General features: G+C 37.1%; 1 long non-coding RNA gene across 12 annotated transcripts in view; it reads left to right on the forward strand.

Moving 5' to 3' along the window:
- Window positions 1-20,649, forward strand: part of LOC108448016 — a 207,921-nt gene that overhangs the window by 155,138 nt on the left and 32,134 nt on the right. For all 12 annotated transcript variants that reach the window (XR_001863779.1, XR_001863780.1, XR_001863783.1 and 9 more), the window contains 2 exons: window positions 2,520-2,561; window positions 10,543-10,623. This is a non-coding gene — a long non-coding RNA (uncharacterized LOC108448016). The remainder of the gene's footprint in view (window positions 1-2,519; window positions 2,562-10,542; window positions 10,624-20,649) is intronic.

Below are 20,649 nucleotides of genomic sequence, written 5' to 3' on the forward strand. Positions count from 1 at the left end.
CGGAATGGGGGCCGCATCTCTGCCTCCGGGACTTCGGCTCTGAGAGACCTTATGGCACCTTCCAGTGCCTAAAGGGGGGACACAAGGAGGGAACTAAAAGGGAGCTGGAGAGGGCACGTGGTAAGGGCAAGGGGTAATGGCTTTAAACTGAAAAAAGAGGGATTTGGATTAAATATTAGGGAGAAATTATTTACTGTGAGGGTGAGGAGACATTCGAACACGTTGGCCAGAGAAGTTGTGGATGTCCTATGCCTGGAAGTGTTCCAGTCCCGGTTGGATGGAGCTCTGGGCAACCTGGTCTGAGTAGAAGATGTCTCTGCCCATGGCTGGGGGCTTAGAAGTTGGTGATCTTTAAGGTCTCTTCCAAATCAAACCAAACCAAACCACTCCGTGGTTCTATGATTATATGATTCTGTGATTAGAGAAGGGCAGTGAAACACAATAGCAGAGGGAGTGGGACCCTTGGAAAATGCACTTTCCAAGTTCTCATCTCCTCCATGTTTTCTCATCTCCTCCATGTTTTTACATGTGTCTTGTAGTGATCCGAATGAAAAAAAAAATCTACCAGACAAAAACCCACGTTTAATGTGGACCTTAAAGTTTTATTGCTCATTTCATCAGAGAGAAAATTAAATGTTTTTTGAAATGTGTTACTGACTTGGTGAAACTTGCTCAAAATTGTTCTGCTGCCTCTCTTACAAGAATGATTGGAAGAATTTCGAATGCCCTCAGCTCATGTCTCTGGAGCAACTCCCTCCAGCATTTCTCACTCCTTATCTCTCTTGCTGTGGGGGTCTGCTGGTTGCAGCAGAAAAGTCACAAACTCGGGGTTCTTCTTGGGTTTGTTCATGGGTCTATGATGACCTGCAAAACCAGCCAGAAAGGAGTGCTGCTTGCCTTGGATTAGTTCCCACAATTTGAGTGTGCCCGTGTGGTCGCAGGAGCTGTTGGTGTAGCAGAGAGGGCTCCTGGCTGCCCATGCTCCCCACCACCATGCAAGTTAACGAGCTGCTGTACTGGTTAGTGCTGACCTCACATTGCCCATCAGTCCAGAGAGCAGCATCAGGCATTTCTGCACTCAAGGTCTTCTGTACTTTTTTCCCATCCCTGGAATGTTTCTTTCTACATTTGCACAAGGTGGAGGGTCTGGTGGAGGAAAAAATTAAGTCAAATGGCAACACTACATACACCCTTCAAGATCCCAGAGTGCCTTAAGATCATGTGCTGAAAACTTGAGTGACTTTACAATGCCCATCACACCATTTAGTATCCAGTGTATCATCCAATTTAGTAACTTCTTTGAGTGAATCATCTACTAGAAAGGAGAAATATACATTTTTTTAATAGTTTAAGATCCTTCAACTTGGACTAAGTTGTGCAAACATATACCAAGACCAGATTCAACAAAACTGGATTCTTTTAAATCTAAAGTAATTTCTCTTAGTCTGTCATGAATGGAGAATTATTCTAATTATTCTACACTCAAGAGGAATTTAGTCCTTAAAAAAGCACAAAGACTCAGCACACTAAGCCTTGGTTTATGCTGATGCCTTTATGCAGTGGGGGATACTCCCACTGGCAGCAGTTTTCTGATGTAGCTCTGGTAGATGAGAGTGGAGGAAGCATTCAACAGCCTCTGCACCGAGGGGATATGTGGAAAACCCTTTTCAGTTCATCTCCCATTCTGAATTGTTCTTTCGAGATGGTCCTACCAGACCACAATCTCTTTATTTCTCAAAATTGGGTGGTTGTCTTATAGGTGGATGTGGTAAAGAGGGGAACACTTACTCCGCTTAGAATAGAAAACAATTTTCATTGCTCATGTCTTAAGGGCTATTTGTTTATGGGAGGGACAACTCATCTAATGAATTCATTGTGAAAATCTGCAGCCTTATTTTAGTTTTTTTCAATCTTTTAAGACATTTTTCATTTTTTTTTCTCTGTCTCAAGCATGGACACAACAAAAAATGAGTGCTTTTTTTTGGAAAAAACTACAGCAAAACCAAATGAGAGCTACTGGTTTTGACTTGGAAAACCATTCTTCTTAGTTCAAAATCTTCTCAAATTAGTATTGAAAAATGGTATTTAAAAACATATGTTACCATGCTTTTAAACTTTAGGACATTAGGCAGGTTGGTTTTTAAAACATATTAAGAGGTTGAGGTGAATCCTAAAGGGAAATTTATGAAGTTATTAGTAGAGCTTATTGAGCTAAGACACTTTTTCTGACATTATTTACCTTTTTCTCCTCCTGGCCCGAGGCTTCTGGAAAGGCTGAAGGCTGCTAATTTCAGATAGTTTCTGTGTGCATAAAGGGAATTCTTAATTGCTAGATTAAACTGCTCAAAGCACAACAATACTGAGAGAAGCTGAAATATTATCTACAGATTAAGAGTTCTAGATTTTTGTCCTGTCATGAACATTTTGAGATTTTGGCTCAAAGATTATAGGAGTCATCTCACCACACTACAGAAAATAGTTGTATTAACATTAACTACTTTTCTCTTTTATTTGAACAGCCTTGTCTTACAGAACAGTGCCAAATGACAGCTTCATGGAAGGTAGGACCACATTTTTCTCCCATATAGTTTATTTCAATAGATAAGCATCAAAATTAAATGCTAATGTAAGCTAAAAAAGTTTTTTTCCTGAAATAAATGATATACATAAATATGTTTAAATGTACTTTAAGACTGCAGTTAAAATTATGAAGAATTTATGCATTGGAAAATATTTGTTTATTGTCTCATCTTTTTCTGACTGCATCTACATTTAATAGTGAACATGTAGATAGTTTCCCATTTGAAGCCATGACTACAGTTCTCCTACCATTTCCAGAACAAGTTTGCTTTCAAACTTCACGCAGAGCAAATGTAGAAAAGGAAAGTCAAATATAGTAGAAAATAATTAAGATGCATGTAAAGCATACAACTTTGTGTCTGACGGTTCTGGTTTGGTCCTCAACCTTTGTCACACATTTGTCCAGTTACAGATACTTCAGGTTTCATTATTTAAAGGATTCTGGAGAGGGTTAGTGTTCTTTTCTATTTTTGAGAAAAGAGGGTGCATTCTTTAGAATGCATTCACTACTAGCTCCTGTCAGTCTGCACCACAAGGGGCTAAATTAATTTTATAAGCCTGAGAACATTGTGATGGATATTTGTAAGCACTTTTGCTGTCTGACACTGAGCCTGGCATAGTTCAAGATAGAAACCTACTAATACCTTTTGTTTTGTGTGAGATTTTGTAAGGGTTTATAGACATCATAGTCTCCACTAAATTCACACTAAGTCACACATCCACTAAGTCTTGAGGCTAAGCTATAACCCATGGTGAACAGAACAGAATTCTTATCAAGGATCACATGAACTCCAGTAGAACTAAAAACATTCAAGAGCACCTGCATTGGTTTATACCACATTAATATTTCATAGAATTGTTCTGTCTTTAGAAACAGGCCTGACTATCAATGTCTCAGGCAGAAAATTTAAAATTTCCTAATTTTAGGATGCTGTAGTTTCAAAGATGAAAACATGAAGAAGTATTAGTGATTTATAAAACTACATCCTTGGAGATATTCAAATCTTGACTGTACAAAATCCTGAGCAACCTGATCTGTGCTGGTTCTCTGCTGAATTAGGGGTTGAACCAGATGACTTCCAGAAGTTCTTTCCCAAATAAAAGTACTTTAGCATGCTTTACATTGGAGAAGCTACTTACAGGTGGTAAAATCTAAAATAATGGCAGAAAGTCTTATCCATTTGTGACAAAAGTTGATTTTGCTGTCTGGGGCTTTTCCATCCACCACTGCATCACCTGCATGAAACAAAACAACTTCTGTATGGTTTTAAAGCCTGAGGGAGACATTTGGGGTTACCTAATCTGATCGATTCCCTCCACCTAATTGTTTCTGGTGCACCAGTTGTCCCCAGCATTATCAAGGCCTATTCAAACTTGTGTTAATGTCTTTCTAGCACCTGGTTAGAACTGAATAGAATACTTGCAGAACTGAATCTTGAAACCTCATCCTATCTGAAATATCACTGGCTGCCTCATATATGTCTCACACCATCCTGCCTCTGTGTCAATAAGGCAAAACCCTTGAGTTTCACCTTTTGGGCTACAGGAAGGGTTTCTGGTTTGGCCAGTGTGATTGGAAAGGTGGTTGCATTCTATGCAAAACTGAGAGGCATCACAGGTTGGCTGGTGACAGGAGTCTGTTTTACATAGCAGGACAACTTGCATGGAAGCAAAAGATCTGCTGACACAGACCTGTCTTGCTCAGGGGACTTTCCATGAATTTTTTTTCCTGTGTAGTTGAGATGTATTTTTAAAATTTAGACTTAATTTTATTCTCCTGTTCTATCAGTATTGTTTCAGAACTCAGTGTACTCTGTTTCCCTTAAGAGCAGCTATTTGCAAACCTAAGCTATTTGCAAGCCTCAGCTCAGCTAAATTTATTATTATTATATATATATATATATATGTAAAATTTTCAAACTTAAACTCATCATAATTTAAGTTTTGGTTGGGAACATATTACATCTTTGATTTGGCTTAAACACTGTCTTCTGTTTTTAATTTAAAATATTTAAAAAGTATTTAAAACTACCATTCACGCTGTGCAAATCAGCTTGCAAACTAAGGTGGTCCAGACACTTACTGAGTTTAGGAAAATACTAGTAGATAACCAGAAGGTAGGGATAAAAAGAAAAAAAATCCCACTCACCTTTAATGTTTCAGCAGCTCCTCATGCCAGAAAACCTAGCATGGGAGAAATAACAGCTAGGCTGAATTGGAAAGGCTAGAATGCTGTTCTGTTGTGGGTGGGCTCTGCATACTTCTGAAGTTACAGTGTTTTTATTTAAAACCTAAATTGGATTTCTAGGCATGTATAGTACATGTCAATTTAAAATTATTGAAGTTCTTCATAGTGTTAAGTGTGCTTCAGTTTGAAAGAGTGAGGCTTTCCTGCAAATGCCAAGGAAATTGCTCTGCAAGTCCAGAATCTTTGATCACCTCTGAATTGAAGTGCTTACGAAAGAAGTTGCTGTGTTCTAATAATTTTACAGCTCTCTCTGATTCATATGTCTAGAACCCCAATCATTTCCAAATTGAAGAGCTCTCATTATTTTGAAGTTCTATGTGCAATATAAAATGAGATTTAAGATTATTCTGCAGATTTTCATTTTTTATTTTGCAAAAAATGAAACTTTTTTTTTTTCTTTTTTAAAGACCAGCTCCTTCCTCTGCAAGCTGGGAGACATTATGAGCTAATTCAAACATTTCATGTTTAAAATGGAAATTGAACCAAATTCTCTCCAAGTAGCAATGATGATGGCTGGGGAAAAAGAAGAAAAAAAATCCCTGCCTGAAAAGCCGAGAAAATACAAAGTAAGAGGCTGTCAGTGATCCTTGCTGGGAAAAGTGTGAAGAACAAGAAACATATTGTCACTGTTCAGATGCGGTCAAGGTGAAGTGGGGAGACTGAATGAAAGTTACAACAATGTGACAAAAGAGAGACACAGATCCATTTAGTCTTGGAAGGAAGAGAGCAGGAGGCACAGAAGGCTAGTTCACATGTTGCTTCTAAGCTGATTTTTGCTGTCATTTTATCATACAATTTCAGAGGGAAATGATGTATGCCCTTTTGTATCTCCTGACTTTGTCTTTTAAGAATAACAGTTTCTTTCTCACTAGAGACCTCGTTCCTTTTTAGCACGTGGCAGTCACATATTGTTTATAAGTCACATAGCTTTGTAAAGAAAAGTGTCATCACTATTTCTTGTTAGCAGTAGAGATTTTTCATTTGTTTGGTTTTTTCTTTTCCCCAAACACATGCACTGGATGGTCTTTGTTCCCAGTGACTCATTATTGCAGAAAAAACAAGGGCAAAAAAGAAGTTTTCTGGGGGAGGAAGCACGCCAGCCTGCTGGGGATCCCTGACTGCACCCTGCATTGCTATGGGTTGCACGCAAAAATCACCCTGCTTACTTCCCATCTGGAAACCCTCACCTGCTCCTTCTGGACCTGCTATGGGAGCTAGAATGGGAGCTCTCCAAAAGAAAGAGGAGAAAATTAATTTAAAAAGCATTCTGATCTAGATGGAGTAGAGTTATGCTAACATACGAAAAGAGAAAGGGATTGGGGAACCCACCAGCCATTGCAGATACTTCAGCAGTAGGGCAGAAATTGGTGTGCAGGCAGGATGAAAAACTGGCAGATCAGAGCAGAGAATTTTTTAAGTGTTTCACAATTGTGTTAGTAAGGAGGTAGCCTATAACCTCTGGAAAATCTGGAGATTTCCAAAACAGATGTTGAAACAGAAAAAGAGACATGGCCCATCACAACATCGGCACTTCCAGTCATTTGAGAGAAACAAAATGTAATCTTTGTGTGTCACTGAAAGAATAGGTCCGCATTTTTTGTTGTCCTTGTTAAGAGCTCTGAGGCACCTCAGGAGATGAATACAGCTGCTGTGGGTTTGGATTCTGGTTTACAACTCTCTGCTCCTGATGGTATTGTGGTGGGGCTTGTGAGCCTTTTCTGCTGCACCTCTTTTCCATACAGCACATGCTTATGTCTATGTGGTGAAGAGTTTATATGGCCTCAGAAGGCACAGCAGGTTTACAGAGGGAGGGACCAGAAGATGAGCTCCCTTCAGACACTTGTGCTTTTGGAGGTGTAGCTTCCAGCAGAGGGACAGGGTGATTTCATAGCATTCAGAAGCCAATATCATCAGTTAAAACCTATCTTACCTATGTGGAGACCAAGTCTAGAAAAGCTGCAGTTATTTAGGACATTGTGCTCTCCAATGTTTCCAGTGAACCATTCATCCTAAATATATTTATAAATAAAGCTTAGAAAGCTAAAAATGTAATTTGGAAATCTGTTAAGAATAATCAGACTCAAAAACTCCTCCTGGACTTTTTGTGGCAGGTACCAGAACCCATAGGGAGAGTGATTTGTTTCTTTGCTGCTGTACCAGGAAACATTTAGTGAAACTGGTATTTCCCTTGTTCCTCTCTGTTTAAGGTTCCCCATTTTTTATTTCTTGCAGTTTTCTTTCTTTATCCATGCTCCTCATATATCTAGCCTTTTTTATTTCCTTGTTCTTGGCTTTCCCCTGAACTCATGTTCCTTCTCATTTTCCCATTCCCAGTATTTCTGCTGGTTTTCCATTTCTTTTGAATCCTTTCCATTTTTTCTGCAGAAACTCCCTACTGAAAGTGATTGACAAACCCCTGTTATCCTTCTTGCAGTGGCTCACTTCTGGCTGAAATCTAGAGCTGTTACAGAAGTTCCTCTATGCACAAGAAAAGTTGCCAGGGTTTATCTACCTGTGTTTCAAATGTAGAGTCTTTATGTTTCAGCTTTCTGATTACTTGAGATTTTTGAGAGATTTTGGTGAACAATCCCTCTGTCTACTAAACAATGCTCGAGCTACAGCTATAGCTGTATATATGTATATAATATTACTATTAGATAGTAATAATGTAATTTTCATACTTGCATAATCAATAGTCTCACTTGGCAATTAGTATTTCACTAATAATATCCAAACAAACATAATTTTCCAAATTATAGAAAACTTAATCAGAAATTTTGTATGTAGTGGGCTGCTGGAGGATATCAAATACTTAAGAGAATAAACATTATTTTTGCTAATTTGAAGATTAGTACTCCTACCAAGTTTCAATTTACGTGGGTACAAAAAAAAAATTAAGTCCAAAATAATTCAATTTTTTTCCCTAAGGGTATTTTTTACTGTTATACAGCTTGGTGCTACATGACACCAAAAGTTTAATTAATATTTTTGATTGCTTTTTAAGGGTAATATTTACTGATGTCCTTCTAGCATATTCTTAATTTTGAGATATACTGTTCCAAAAGGTGAGCTAATTGGTAAATTGGTCCATTAGAGGCATTGGTGCTTTAGGACCAATACAAACTGGTGTATTTGGTCCTTCAGCTCCCAGGAATCTGTGAAAGACAAGTGCACCAGACCATGTTGTTTTGGGCTCGTTCCTCCAACCTCCAGTCCTTCAGCTTCAAAAGCAAGTGAGACACCAAATACTGTTAATCATCACTGTTGTGTTGAGTACTCACAGACTGAAATGTGCTGTTCCCAGATATTCCACACCAGTACAAACCCCTTTGTATGTGTTACATGTTACCCAGAGAGGAACCCTTAATCCCAGATTGCTGGCTATCGATGTTACAGATACACTTATAAGTCTTCCTACGCAATCTGTAAATCAAAAATTACCTTTTAGCTATGCTATATTTTAAAGTAATGTAAACATGTTAAAATAAAGGTCTGTGTGTTGTTGGTAATGCACATGACTGCTTGCACATGAATAGTCCATGTGCCACCCATACTGGTTATTAAACTGCTGGCTCAGTTTACTGGTAGCTCTAATACACTTCTGTAACAAGGCACTACTTGTAACATCAAAGCAGGGCAGACATTAGCTCTTTTCCCCTATAGCCTCTGACCTGAAAGCTTTGCTTTTTATCTCTGTATAAAAGGAAAATATTCTTTTCAAAGAAGCCTGGCTAGAATGTGGATATTTTCTCCATTGTAGAATAAGAGCCTGTGAAAGTAATCTACAATTTTTCATCTTTGTTCAGAGTATTGTTTCTTTTTGGACATCATGCCTCTTTGAGAGTTAAAACTCTTGCTTTCAAATAATAGTGACTGGGAAGTGCTTTCGAAATCCTGAGGTACTTCGGTTTTCTGTAGCCCTGTAAGCCTGAAGAAAGGTGATGGAACGTTTCTATTTTTTAAAGGGTGATGTATTGTGTAAGAGAAAGAAAATAAAGTTTGAAAAATAGTTCATACTCAAAATGAGTAAGATACTCAAAATAATGAGTAAGATACAAATCCAATTAGTTGTACACAGGGTTTGTAAGGGTGCCAACATTTGGAAAATCAAAACTATATTTTTTCTGGCAGATGTTCCCACTTATTTTTAAAAATTAAAAAGAAATTGTATAGCAAGTGGTTTTCTCAAGTGTATTTGAACTTTTAAATCTATGGATTGGACCATCTTATATTCTTACCTTTATGTATCAGATTTTTTTTGTGTAATCTAGCTTGTCTTGTTTCAGTTCCACATTTTAGGATTCTTGACCTTTTGGCTTTTAGTTTCTTACCTTGAGCTGTCTTAGAGAGGGGTTGGTCTTCAGAAACAGCTAAGTATGCAATGCCAAAAGTTTTTTAAGATATATGACCTGCACAATTTTTAGTATCTGATCCCTTGTTCAGAGGCCATCACAAGGAAAGGAGTGCTGGCTTAAACATAGGTGCAGTAAACAGAAAAAGGAAGGCCGAGCATAAATGAGCATATCATATCACAAATTGTTGGTATTTTGCTGCTTATAAAGACATTTAAATCCTAAATTTTAAATTCTGTTCCAAATAATTTCCTAAACTCATAAGCACTGATTGTATTACTGGTACTGTAGAATGTCATACTTGTCTGATCTGGAATCCAAGGGTTCTAATATAATTGGAAACTTCGTTTTCTACCTGTGTTTATTGCAATGACTTTTTCTTAGAATCCAAAAGGGAAACAGAAGAATCATCTCAGTTCTTTTCCACATACCTGGCTTCTGAGACAGCATTTAGCATTATTCACTATGACACTTAACTCACAGTGGCATTAAGTCACCGATTAATTCAATGAAAACTGATTGATTTTTTGGGTACTGTAAGTGGGCCTTCTTATAAATATGAATAGTTCCTCTAGGTGGGTGTTTTAACGTTTAGCCTGGGCTTAACTGCTTTTCCACACACTTCCTAAAAATTGCTTAGCCAGAGGAAGGGTGACAAAGTCCAATTCTGCTGTAATGGCATAATTAAAAAGAAAATAAAGCTTCTCAATTTTCTCTGTATGACTTCATATGAATAAATAAATTTCAATCTTTCTTCTGCTGGAAACAAGCTAGATGACTTGTTTGGGTTTTTAATAAAGGTACACAATTTCATTATACTCACAGAAGTGCAGACTAGCATATACTTTTAAGCATAAATACTTTTATTTACAAAATAAGGCAGAACAGCATTAGTGTAAGCTTTATAAAGTGTCTCATTACTTTTTGTTTTTAATATATTGTTTTTCTTCTTTGGTTTTTGATTGTAGCAGAGAAAAGTTTTTCTTGAGGAGTTAATTTTCTTAATAGGAAGCATATATATGTTCAAGTTATACATATTTTATCATGTGCTAGACATAGTAGCAATTATATCCCTAAAATGCTTTCCAGGAATTTTGTAAACAGAAATGTAAGAAGGAGAAGGAGAGAACAGAGTTTATGTGTTGTTTGGTTTTGGTTTGATTTTTATCCCCCAGATTGTAATGGTTAATAATTTAGAAATATCAAAATGTTTTCAAAATGTAAATATCAGTAAATTATGTATTAAACTTGTCTGGCTAGTTAGAATAATCTGAAACCTTCTGCCAAAAATGAATATCTTAGGTTGCATTCAACTAATATGCCAGCTTATGGTTACTTATGTTTTACTCCTGTTTGCTACAGGTGAAGTGGGTGAATATCAGGCAGCTCATTATAGAGACATGCACGCTGCATTCCCAAAGTAGGATGACAGAACAAGTCATGGTATGTATTGTAATTTCAGTTCTACAATACATCTTCAAGCTGTCTGAGGTAAAATGCTTACTAAGCACTGCATTGGGGCTGTCAGATTTCTTCATGGGGTGGTAATTAAATTGAGGCAGCTCTACCGTTCATTTTGTGGAACTAAGCCAGAATTAACTGTATCCTAAAAATATTCTACTGTAGACTGCTGGTTGTAGCAGGAGCACAGTTTTTTTGCATATAAATTATCTTTTATGGAAAACATCCTATTTCTCCCTGTTTTTTCTCACCTCCATGGGTTGTGGGGGAGGAGAGCTCTTTTAAACTGGACTAGTCTAAGTCTGAGGGAAAGCGGCCATCAGAGATGGTATCTTGCTTAAGACTGCAGACATTTGGGCTGGATTCCAGTTGTGACTAACAGGGATAAAGGATTGATGGTCATTGTGGCCAAGGGTGGCATTAAAGTTTCCCACCTGATTTACAGTGTTCTTAGCCCTGGTATAATTTAGTCAGCCATGGCTGGCCACTGCCTCAAAAATAAAGCTGAATGCATGTGAGGATACAATGTGATAAATGAATAGGAAGTTTATTCTGGTCATTTCTGGAGACCAGCTTCCTTATTAAAACACACCGGAGCTCCTGTGCTGGGTCAGACCAAGGGTTCTGGTAGCTCAACAGTGAGTCTCTGCCAGCACTCTGGCATTCTGCTCTGAAAATCAGAGCTATTCCAAAGTGACCCTGGCTCAGAAATAGTGCTCAGGATGTAGTGGCTTCTCAGTCTGGAAATACCATCACTCATGCTCTTCCTGAGACAAGGCAGTGAGAACTGCAGATTACTTTAATGATATAGCCACACAATGGACTTATAGAGCAGCATGATTATGTTCTTGTCTTCTTCTCTGCTTGCTTTCTAGTGAATCTGACCTTTCTGAAATTTCTAAGTTACCTAAAAACTTATAGCGAGATAGGCATCACAAACTGTTACTAGTTGAATATCAAAAGTATACACAACTCACATAACTGCAAATTTGATTCCAAAGATATTTTTTAAGATTGGAAAGGGTGAGGCTGATTGTAAAGGAGGCTCTCATAGGATAAGTTTCCTATAATGCATAAAGGAGTTTATTTGATAATTCAACATCCTTTAGAAAATTGTTTGGATTGAGTTCAGTTGATTTACTCAGAGTGAGAACCAAAACTGGGGAGGAAATAGCATACAGATGCAAAACACTTTTCAAGTGTACAGTGTGGAAGTACTGTTAATGGATTATCTGGAAATAAATGAAATCTCCTGCAGAAGCTGTAGTTTAATTTTTTTTTTTTTTTTTAAGAAATGGTGGTGAATATGAAATGCAGAAACACACTGTTTACTTGAAAAAATATGTGTCAAAATGGTTGTCCTTTTCCAAGTTGAAATAAATAAATGTATGGAAGTACTTAAATCAGTGTCCAATAAATAGCTACATTAACCAGAAGAGTATTACATGGGAAAGAAGTTGGAAAGGGTGGACTTTGTTCATGGGCTCCCAACTGCTCAGGGTCTACCTACAGTCAGAAAAAAGAGAAAGGTATGGATTCCTAAGGGGGAATTCAGAATAAGAATCTGAACTGACTTGGCTCTCACTTTGAAGCACAATTTGTCATCAAAGGATATTGTGACAGAAGACAGTGCAACTGTTTCATTAAGAACATTTCTTATACCACTCTCTGATTATGGAAAAGCTTTTCGTTGTTGAAAGCTGTGATTTGCCTTTTAAAAAAAATATGTTTGAATCTGGCTCAAATATCTTGTACATCACAAATATTACTTTTTGAAGATATAATTTTCCTTATTAATTCATCATTTCTCCATGGTTATTGAATTTTGAAACACATTATCTCCTTGCTTATTTGTATTTTCTCTTACCTTTGGTAAACCATGCTATATACATGCTCACATGCTTTGATTTTACTGCTGTTTTTTTCTGGCTCCCTTGTCATATTTGCTTCATTCTGTTTGATCTATTATACTTAATGAACAACAGTTTTCACTTAGAATAATGTTTATGCTTGTTTGAATTTTAAATAGTATATTGTGATGGTATTAGTGATGTTACACTGAAGTCCCTGATCCTGAAAAGGCTGATTCATGTTACTCACCTTGCACAGTCTGGACAGTCCCACTGGAGTTCAAGAGTTACACACAAGGGCATGAAGATTTGTGTGTTAATTGCCTCTAGTGGACTCATTTTCAGTATCACAAAGCTCCATTTTAAGAACTGTTGCTTAGGTCTGAAAATGCATATTTCACTGGAAACAATTGTAAAAATATGTCCTCAGCTGGAATCTGGAGAACAGAATTTTAATCTGGAGTAAATTAAGCATATATGTTGAGGGATATATCTTGACCAGCAGCATTTTATGACTATCTAACAACCTTTTTATACTCTTGAAACATAGAAATAGCTTTATTTTTGTACTAATATTTTCAGAGTTGCAGTTCATAGCACAAAGCATGAGGCAGTAAAAGCAGTGCATTTGATTTTGTCCCCACACTCTTCTACTTGGAGGAAAGCAGCTAGAATAACAGGCAGTAATTAGCTTTCAGCCAAATTGTGTATGAAATTTTAGTCTGTAGACTCATTGCGCCTATGTCAGCCTGAAGATTAAAGGCTTCTTAACTACATAGTGGCAAAACAGCTGAGCAAGCTGTGAAGGAGCCAGTGGGGTTTGTTTTATAATAACTGATCTGTGGATCACTGGAAGAGTCTGGATTTCTGTGTCCAATCCAGACCAACAGAACTCTACCTTCTTGTCTCTGTCTGTTTCAGTAGATCACCCATATATCACTGGGGAATTCAGTGTAGCTGACAAAATTTCTGCAGTGCTGCGAACATAATATTCATTGACATGGTAGATGCATAGACCCCCAATAAAGATAATGTTTAGCCATCCTTGATATGGCAGCATGCTGCAGCTTGCTAATTAATTTGGTTGCTGTTTGTGCTTTTTTTCTTACCACTGTGGATATAATCAATGGATTTCAGGTGTTCTACAGTCAGGAAGACACCTGTGCATAATGTACTCTGAAGTTATATTGAGATTATCCTTCAAGTTTCATTATTAGCACAAAATGGAAAATATTCTAATGCATTTTTAAATAGAGAGCTTATTAGCAGCGAACTGTATTCTCTTCCAGTGAAAGTATCCTAAACAGAGCCAAGCAAAAGTAAATTGATGTCAGATAATTTTGCTTTCTCGACTTGGGACAGCCAAAACTTTCTTCAGGTGTACCAGACTGCCATCTTGGCTTTCTGTCATGTAGCATCCAGGATGCCAATCTTCAATTACCCTTTATCAATGTTACCTTGTGTTACTCATTTCTTCTGGCAAACCTATCATTTGCATCTGATTTGAAGTAATTAATTTCTATTTCTAACCAGTCTGTGAGTTTCACTAGTTGTTTTTTCTTTACTTGGAAATAAAATTAGGTCAATTCCATTTTGCTTCATATAATATGTAAAGGAATTAGATGGTGTAGACATTACTGCTGTAACCTAGAAGACTGATCATTTGGAGACCTCAACATGCCTCAGACTGGAGAAAGGAGGATTCCCAGCAAGCTCACTTTCTCAGTTAGCGTGAAAGAGTACTATTTGATATATAGGTTTGATTTTATTTTTCTCTATTTCTTAAAGACATCATCTCTAGGATTCTGAGTTGAGAGAGGAAGACGAGAACAAACTAAATTATATTTCATGTCCGTTTTTGTGCCTAGAGTATTGGAAAGAAGCAAAAATGGGTGGATTCAATGGGTACTATCTTCTTGAAAATGTCATCCTTCAACATTAATTCAAAGAACCAGCTTTAACAAATACTGTCAATGCAAGCAATGGTGATAGGAGCTCAATGGTTAAACAGGCTTAGAAAAATGTTTTGAGGAGTAAGGGACATACTATTATGTGTGTCATGGCAGCGAATCCTTTATTTATATCACAAACTTGACTCCAGAAGAACAGAAGTCTAGTCTTTTGTATCTTTTAAACCAAAGAGGTAGCAAGGAATAGTCTGTGGTACTCTCAAGATTTAATGTCTTCTCTGAATCACTGCTGATGTTAGGTTGTGTGATCCCTTTAGTGCCCCTGTACCCCTTATGCTATTTGCCCAATAAGAATGATCTAGAAAGGGGATTAGAAATACTTTAGGCACCACTGCATTTTAAAATTTCTTTAAATGAAATCAGAGGGTGTTTTTTCCTAATAGTTACTTTTCAGGCAGAAATCAATTAGTTTAATAGCGTTACTCTTCTCCAAAATGGAATTGTACTGGACTGGTTTGATGTCTTCTTATAATTGCACACTGTATGGTTCTTTGACTCTTATCTCTCCCTCAGTCTGTGAATTTGAAACCATCAGGAAGATGTCACATTGGTATGAGTATTCTTCAGTGATAAGAACAGTAATTGTTGTAGGGAGACTTCTTAATCTTGGGTCACTCAAATCCCTTTTAAAGACAGCAGGTGCTCTCCAGAACAAGCATTAACATGAAGAGATTATGAGGTAACCTGTTGTTCTTTATATCTCAGCATCTCTTGACAAAGCTTACCATCAGGCACTGTGTTCAGAAGCCAGTCAGTACAGGAAAAAAAATCAAACATGACTCAGAAAGGAACTAACGTTTTCAGTACTAAAGAGTGGATTCATTTTAAAGGCTGAATACTGAGACCTGTTACAGGGAAGTTTATATTTAGATTATTTTATGAGTAAATTATAAAAGCAAGAACTAAATTGGTAGGGGCTAAAAAATAGAGCTGCAGATAATCATGTTATAATGCAACCAGAAAGAAATTTTGCTTCCTCAGAAATCAAAATCTGAAACTGCATCTTGCCAGATTTGCATTGTGTTGAAATTCCTTGTACGTTGTACCCCTCATCTTCTTCCCAGCTGTGGCAAACATAGTGAAAGCAAGTTAGTCATTCATATTGTCAGACTCTGGCACTGTTAACAGTATGACTTCATAGAGATGTGCTGGTGCTGTGGGCTGCTTAGCATATACAGGGTGAATTCTTGAAGCTGAACATGCTCAGGGTCTAACAGAGCTCTTCCAAGTATGATCACAGTGGAGCAGAACTGTCTGCTATTTTCAGCTCTCAAAATTTATGAATTTCTGGATCCAAATGCCAACTAAATTTTGTTCAAATAGATTTTGTTTTCTAATTCGGTCCATTTCCATCAAGATTATGACACAAAATTAGCTGTGTAAAGGACATCTATGGCAATCTTTGGGAGGTCAAGAATTAAGCATAGGATAAATCATTGCATTCAGATGATAAAACCACTTTCAAAACCAGTTCAAGGAAACTTTTTTCAAAGGTATTTAGATCCAAAGGTGTACTTAGCACTTTCTAAGAACACACTAATCTCAGTGAGTGTTAGGGACTTAACCCTTCTTCACTCTACTTTGAAAAAAAATCAGCCAGGCACCTATCTCTGCCTCTAAGTTCCTCAAATACTTTTTAAAAAATCTGGCCTTTGATAACTCAAATCCCCTTGACTTTCAGTGAGGCTTTTCATCCTGAATTCTAGATCCTCATAGGTTTTGAGTGTCTAACTCTCTTAAATTAAAATGTGAGTTAAAGGCTCCAGTACTTTTGAAAAGCTGAACCTTGGTGCTCAAGTCACTTCTGAAAAGGAATGTGAGACTTCTAATCCCCTCAGGTGCTTGAGAAATATTTTCCTGTCACCTCTGAGAAACTGTTCTAGAGGAATTTACTTTGTTAATCACTTGCTTTGTCCCAAAGTTTGTATAAAAACTTTGCATAATATTTATTATGGAGAATTTTTATTTTTTTCCCCAAAAGAATGATGAAACTCTTTTATAAAATGAAAAATTATGACAAAAGTATATATTTATGCTTTCAGGAGGCAAATGTGTTTTTTAATGGAATTTAAATAAATGGAAATTTTATGATGAAAAAAAGCAACAGTAAAAGCAGTGATTATGTTTTTCATAGTTCATTTGCCTCCCTTGCCCTGAAGATCTTGTACAGAAGTAAAATGAGATCCCTGGTGAAGCCTACAATGTCATTGACTCTGAAGAAGGACTCAGAGACCCATTGGTGTTTAATGACCCTTGCTAGCCTCCACGAAAGAAACTGGTATGATCTACTAAAGGAGACATGTGGTTCTTTAGAATTATAAAGAAACACTGTTTTCTTCATGGGTAAACACTGTAGTCATGCATTTCTAAACACTGCCTGGTTTTAGATGACTGCTTTTAAAACGGCTGTCCAAATTTGGTGAGGAATTGCATTCATTTTTCATTAGTACCTGACCAACAGCAGTGGTATTTTTCCAATGCTGCAATCATGCAATTTTAATGCTCTTATTATTCTGCACTATCATATCAGACTGAACAAAACACAACAGATAAGAGAGCTGAACCACACAATAAAGAGCAACTGGACTGCTTTATAGGGCATGGGCACATTGTATAGTACAATCATGTGGTGATATCTCAGAGTTATAGGTAAGTGTTGAAATATTAGGATTTTTCTGTATTCATTTCTTCATTAACGTGAAATACATACTTTACTGCAGTTAGGACAGTGGCAACTGAAGGAAATGGGGGAAGGGAAGGGAAGGGAAGGGAAGGGAAGGGAAGGGAAGGGAAGGGAAGGGAAGGGAAGGGAGAAACTCAATATTTAATGGCAAAACAAAACAAAGATTGATTTCACAATGAAGAAAACAGTAGTGGAGATTCAGCTAGGACAATATAGGAAACAAATAGGAAATCTTTTACTGCAGTCATATCACAGAATGAACAGGGTCAGAACCCCTTGTATGAGTGGAGTCTGGTTGCAGGCAGCAATAAAGTGCTGAATATATCTAAAACACTCAGTAGATACCCGGGTGTAGACAAATTTTGATCAGTAATATTGTGCTTTGTGCTGCTCTCTCTCTGATGTGTGTCTCCAGAATGAAAACATCTCTATGACAGACACACCACTGACATCTTTCACTGGTTCTAGAGATGCTGTACCTGTGGTAAAACAAGTGCAGTTATCTTCGTTTCAGTTTCTCTAAAGGGTGTGCTCAATTTCTAAACTTGAACCATCCAGAGGAGAAAATATATTAAGCGGTTGGATTTTTTTTCTTGATCAGTCTTTTTAGTGACTATCTTTTCACATCTGCTTTTAAAAACAATATGAGTGGTTCTGCTAGCTTATAATTTTTTTCCTACTTTAGTATACTTCTCAATGCTCCTTACAAGAGATGGAACTTAATCTGGCTTTCTTTTTTTTTTTTTTTTTTAATTTTGTGAAATGTGACAATTTATGTAAACTAAGATTCCTCTTGAAAATCAATTCAGCAGTTTGAAGTAATGTACTTGTCATATGGGAATATTAATATGAAAGAAAAATGACATGGATATATAAGAAATTAAACTAACTGCCTGTTTAGAGATATCAAAAAGCACAGTGATGAATACTCTGAAATATTTGTTGCAAGATCCTACCACTCTACAGTCATCAGAGATGCAAATGTTCAAAATTATTTTTATCTAATGCTATCCCAGTGATTAAGAAAAACTGTAATGTACATAGACTGCTACATTGCATGTACCATGTCATAAACTTTGTATTGCTGGGCAGAGTCCTCTAACAGGAGTGCATGGCCCTCCAGAGCTCAGATTTTGACATACTGTAGTGGGAGGAATGGAAAAGGTGAATTTGCCTCTCACACTGGGACTGCAGGAGGGAGAAAAATGGCTAGTGGGAATAGCCAGAAATTCAGACTTTCCTATGGTGGGGCTGATGAAATGCAAGGCAGGGACAGTGCCCTGTAAAGGAGCCAAGTCATTTATTCTTCCTGGCAAGGCAAGAATAAAGCAAGAGAAACTGATTCTCTGAGTCCCAATAAGACCTTTTTGCCCTATTCTACTAATGTAAAGGGCTTTAGGATGGATTTGCATTAACTTTTGAGATACTTTGCACTATTAGAGTTTAAACTTGACATTTTCAGTCGGTATTCATTCTCTAGGCTGCTCCCTGGTACCACTGCTTTCTCTTGAGCCGTCAAAGAGCTGTGTTTCAACAGCCCATTAGGGTAGTAACCAAACTTGAGTGTTGTTTGTCCAAAGTATTCAGAAGGAATCAATTGACCACCTTGCTTCTTTTCTGAATTGTTATCCTTTAAATGTTGCTGTTGACAACCGTTAAAAACACACCGTTGTGATAGGATCAGGCCAGCTTTCAGTATCCTGCCTGGTGAAGGCTGGGGGAAAGTGCAGACGAATTTAAGGGACACTACTGCAATTTCCCTTTAAGAAATTTAGTATTCATTTATTTTACTTTTTGTTGCTTTAGCTATGAGGTGACTGAGGTGACTAAATGAATATGAAAAAAGCTGTACATAAAACAAAATCAATTAAGAGTTATCCAAAGAATGTAAATATATTTGATACTGCACTCTAGTTTGGAAGAAACTCAAATTTGAATAAGAGATCTATTTTTCATTGAGTATGCCCTGCACAGACATAAAAAATGCCAGTAAAACAGATGGCATAATGATTTTGGTAGCTTGACAGACTTACCCCACTGCTTCATTTCTCTCTGTGTTGACTTTGTCCCTTACATTCCAAAGATGGATAAATGTATTAACGTGTAGTTTACCACACAGGTCAGGGGATCTTTCTCATTTGACCTTGAAAACAAATGTTCTGTCTGCTCTGCATGGATAATTCATAAGATTTAGTGGCTCATCTCTGTATGTTTGGCATTTAGAAATGTTGCTTCCCCAAATGTGTCATTGTCTTCTGCACCAGTTAGGTAGTGCATTGCAGCTGAAAGCTGGCTACACATTTATGGGGCCAGCCTCCTGTCACATGGTGATTTCTGGTTTTTAGCATGAAGGCACAGAATGTTGCTAGCACCACAAAAGTGTCCCCTTTTCCTGAGCAGCAGAACATACTGTTTGAATGTCCTTTGGACACGGTCAGTTGAATAAAAATGTTTGATGCAATTTAAACAAAAAGAAAATAGGTAATGGATGAGCAACAATCACTCTTACAGAATATTCCACTAATCAGTGAAATAACTGAGTGTATTTGTGTATGTGTTTGTGTAGAAACATAGCTGAGAGAAATTAGAGGGCAAAGATAATAACAGCCTGAATTCCTAACTGTTAGAAGTTTCTGTTAGCTGAATTACTAGACAATGATATCTAGTAAGCAACAGTACTTCCATATAGATAAGATAGAAAAGTAAAATGAGAGACTCAAAAAAACAAGAAAAAGGTCAGTTTTCTAGGTGAGAAAACTAGAAGATGAGACACGTCTCCTCTGTACAATTTTTATGGGGCAAAATTTGCAGATATTTCTGCTTAACTCCATACCTCCATACCTTCATACCTGCAGAATTCATGCTGGCTATAGGGTTAATAGAATAAAAAAATGACCCTGCTTCAGAGAGTTTGTAGTTAAGAGCAAGATAATCGAATATTTGAATACTATCAGGATACACCCCTCCACATCAAGAGTCAGTGAGACAGTATTGATCTGCTGGGTAAGCAGCAATCACATCTCATCAGTAGCTTAGTCATTATTGAGTCTCTAGTCATCATAGTAAAGTAAAGATTTAATATGGGACTATGTCTGGGCATATATTCACAAAAACCTAAACAACTTGTTCAGCTCCACTTTGTAGGACTATCATTTCTGTTTAGACAGTGAATAATTGTTAAGGTACATGGAAGGGAGCACTACTAATATTTTTTCTCAGACCAAATGAAATATAAAGACATTCTAAGGAAAAGTCATATTCTTGAAAGCATAGATACAAAAAACCCCCTCCAACTGGCACAAGATATCATTTCCATAAAATCAGGCAGTTATCATAACCTTCTATTACTACTTCTTTTTCCCATATCCCTTGTGCAAGTCCTTGTGCTGCTACGTGGTGAGCCTCAACAACTGACCCAAACTAAAAATAATATGACAAGAAAAAAGCATTGGATTTCAGCTTCATAAGTTCTCCAGTCAGTCCCTTGTATGTCACTCTGAACATG

The sequence above is a fragment of the Corvus brachyrhynchos genome, unplaced genomic scaffold (assembly GCF_000691975.1).
Source record: "Corvus brachyrhynchos isolate BGI_N302 unplaced genomic scaffold, ASM69197v1 scaffold14, whole genome shotgun sequence".
Classification (NCBI taxonomy): domain Eukaryota; kingdom Metazoa; phylum Chordata; class Aves; order Passeriformes; family Corvidae; genus Corvus; species Corvus brachyrhynchos.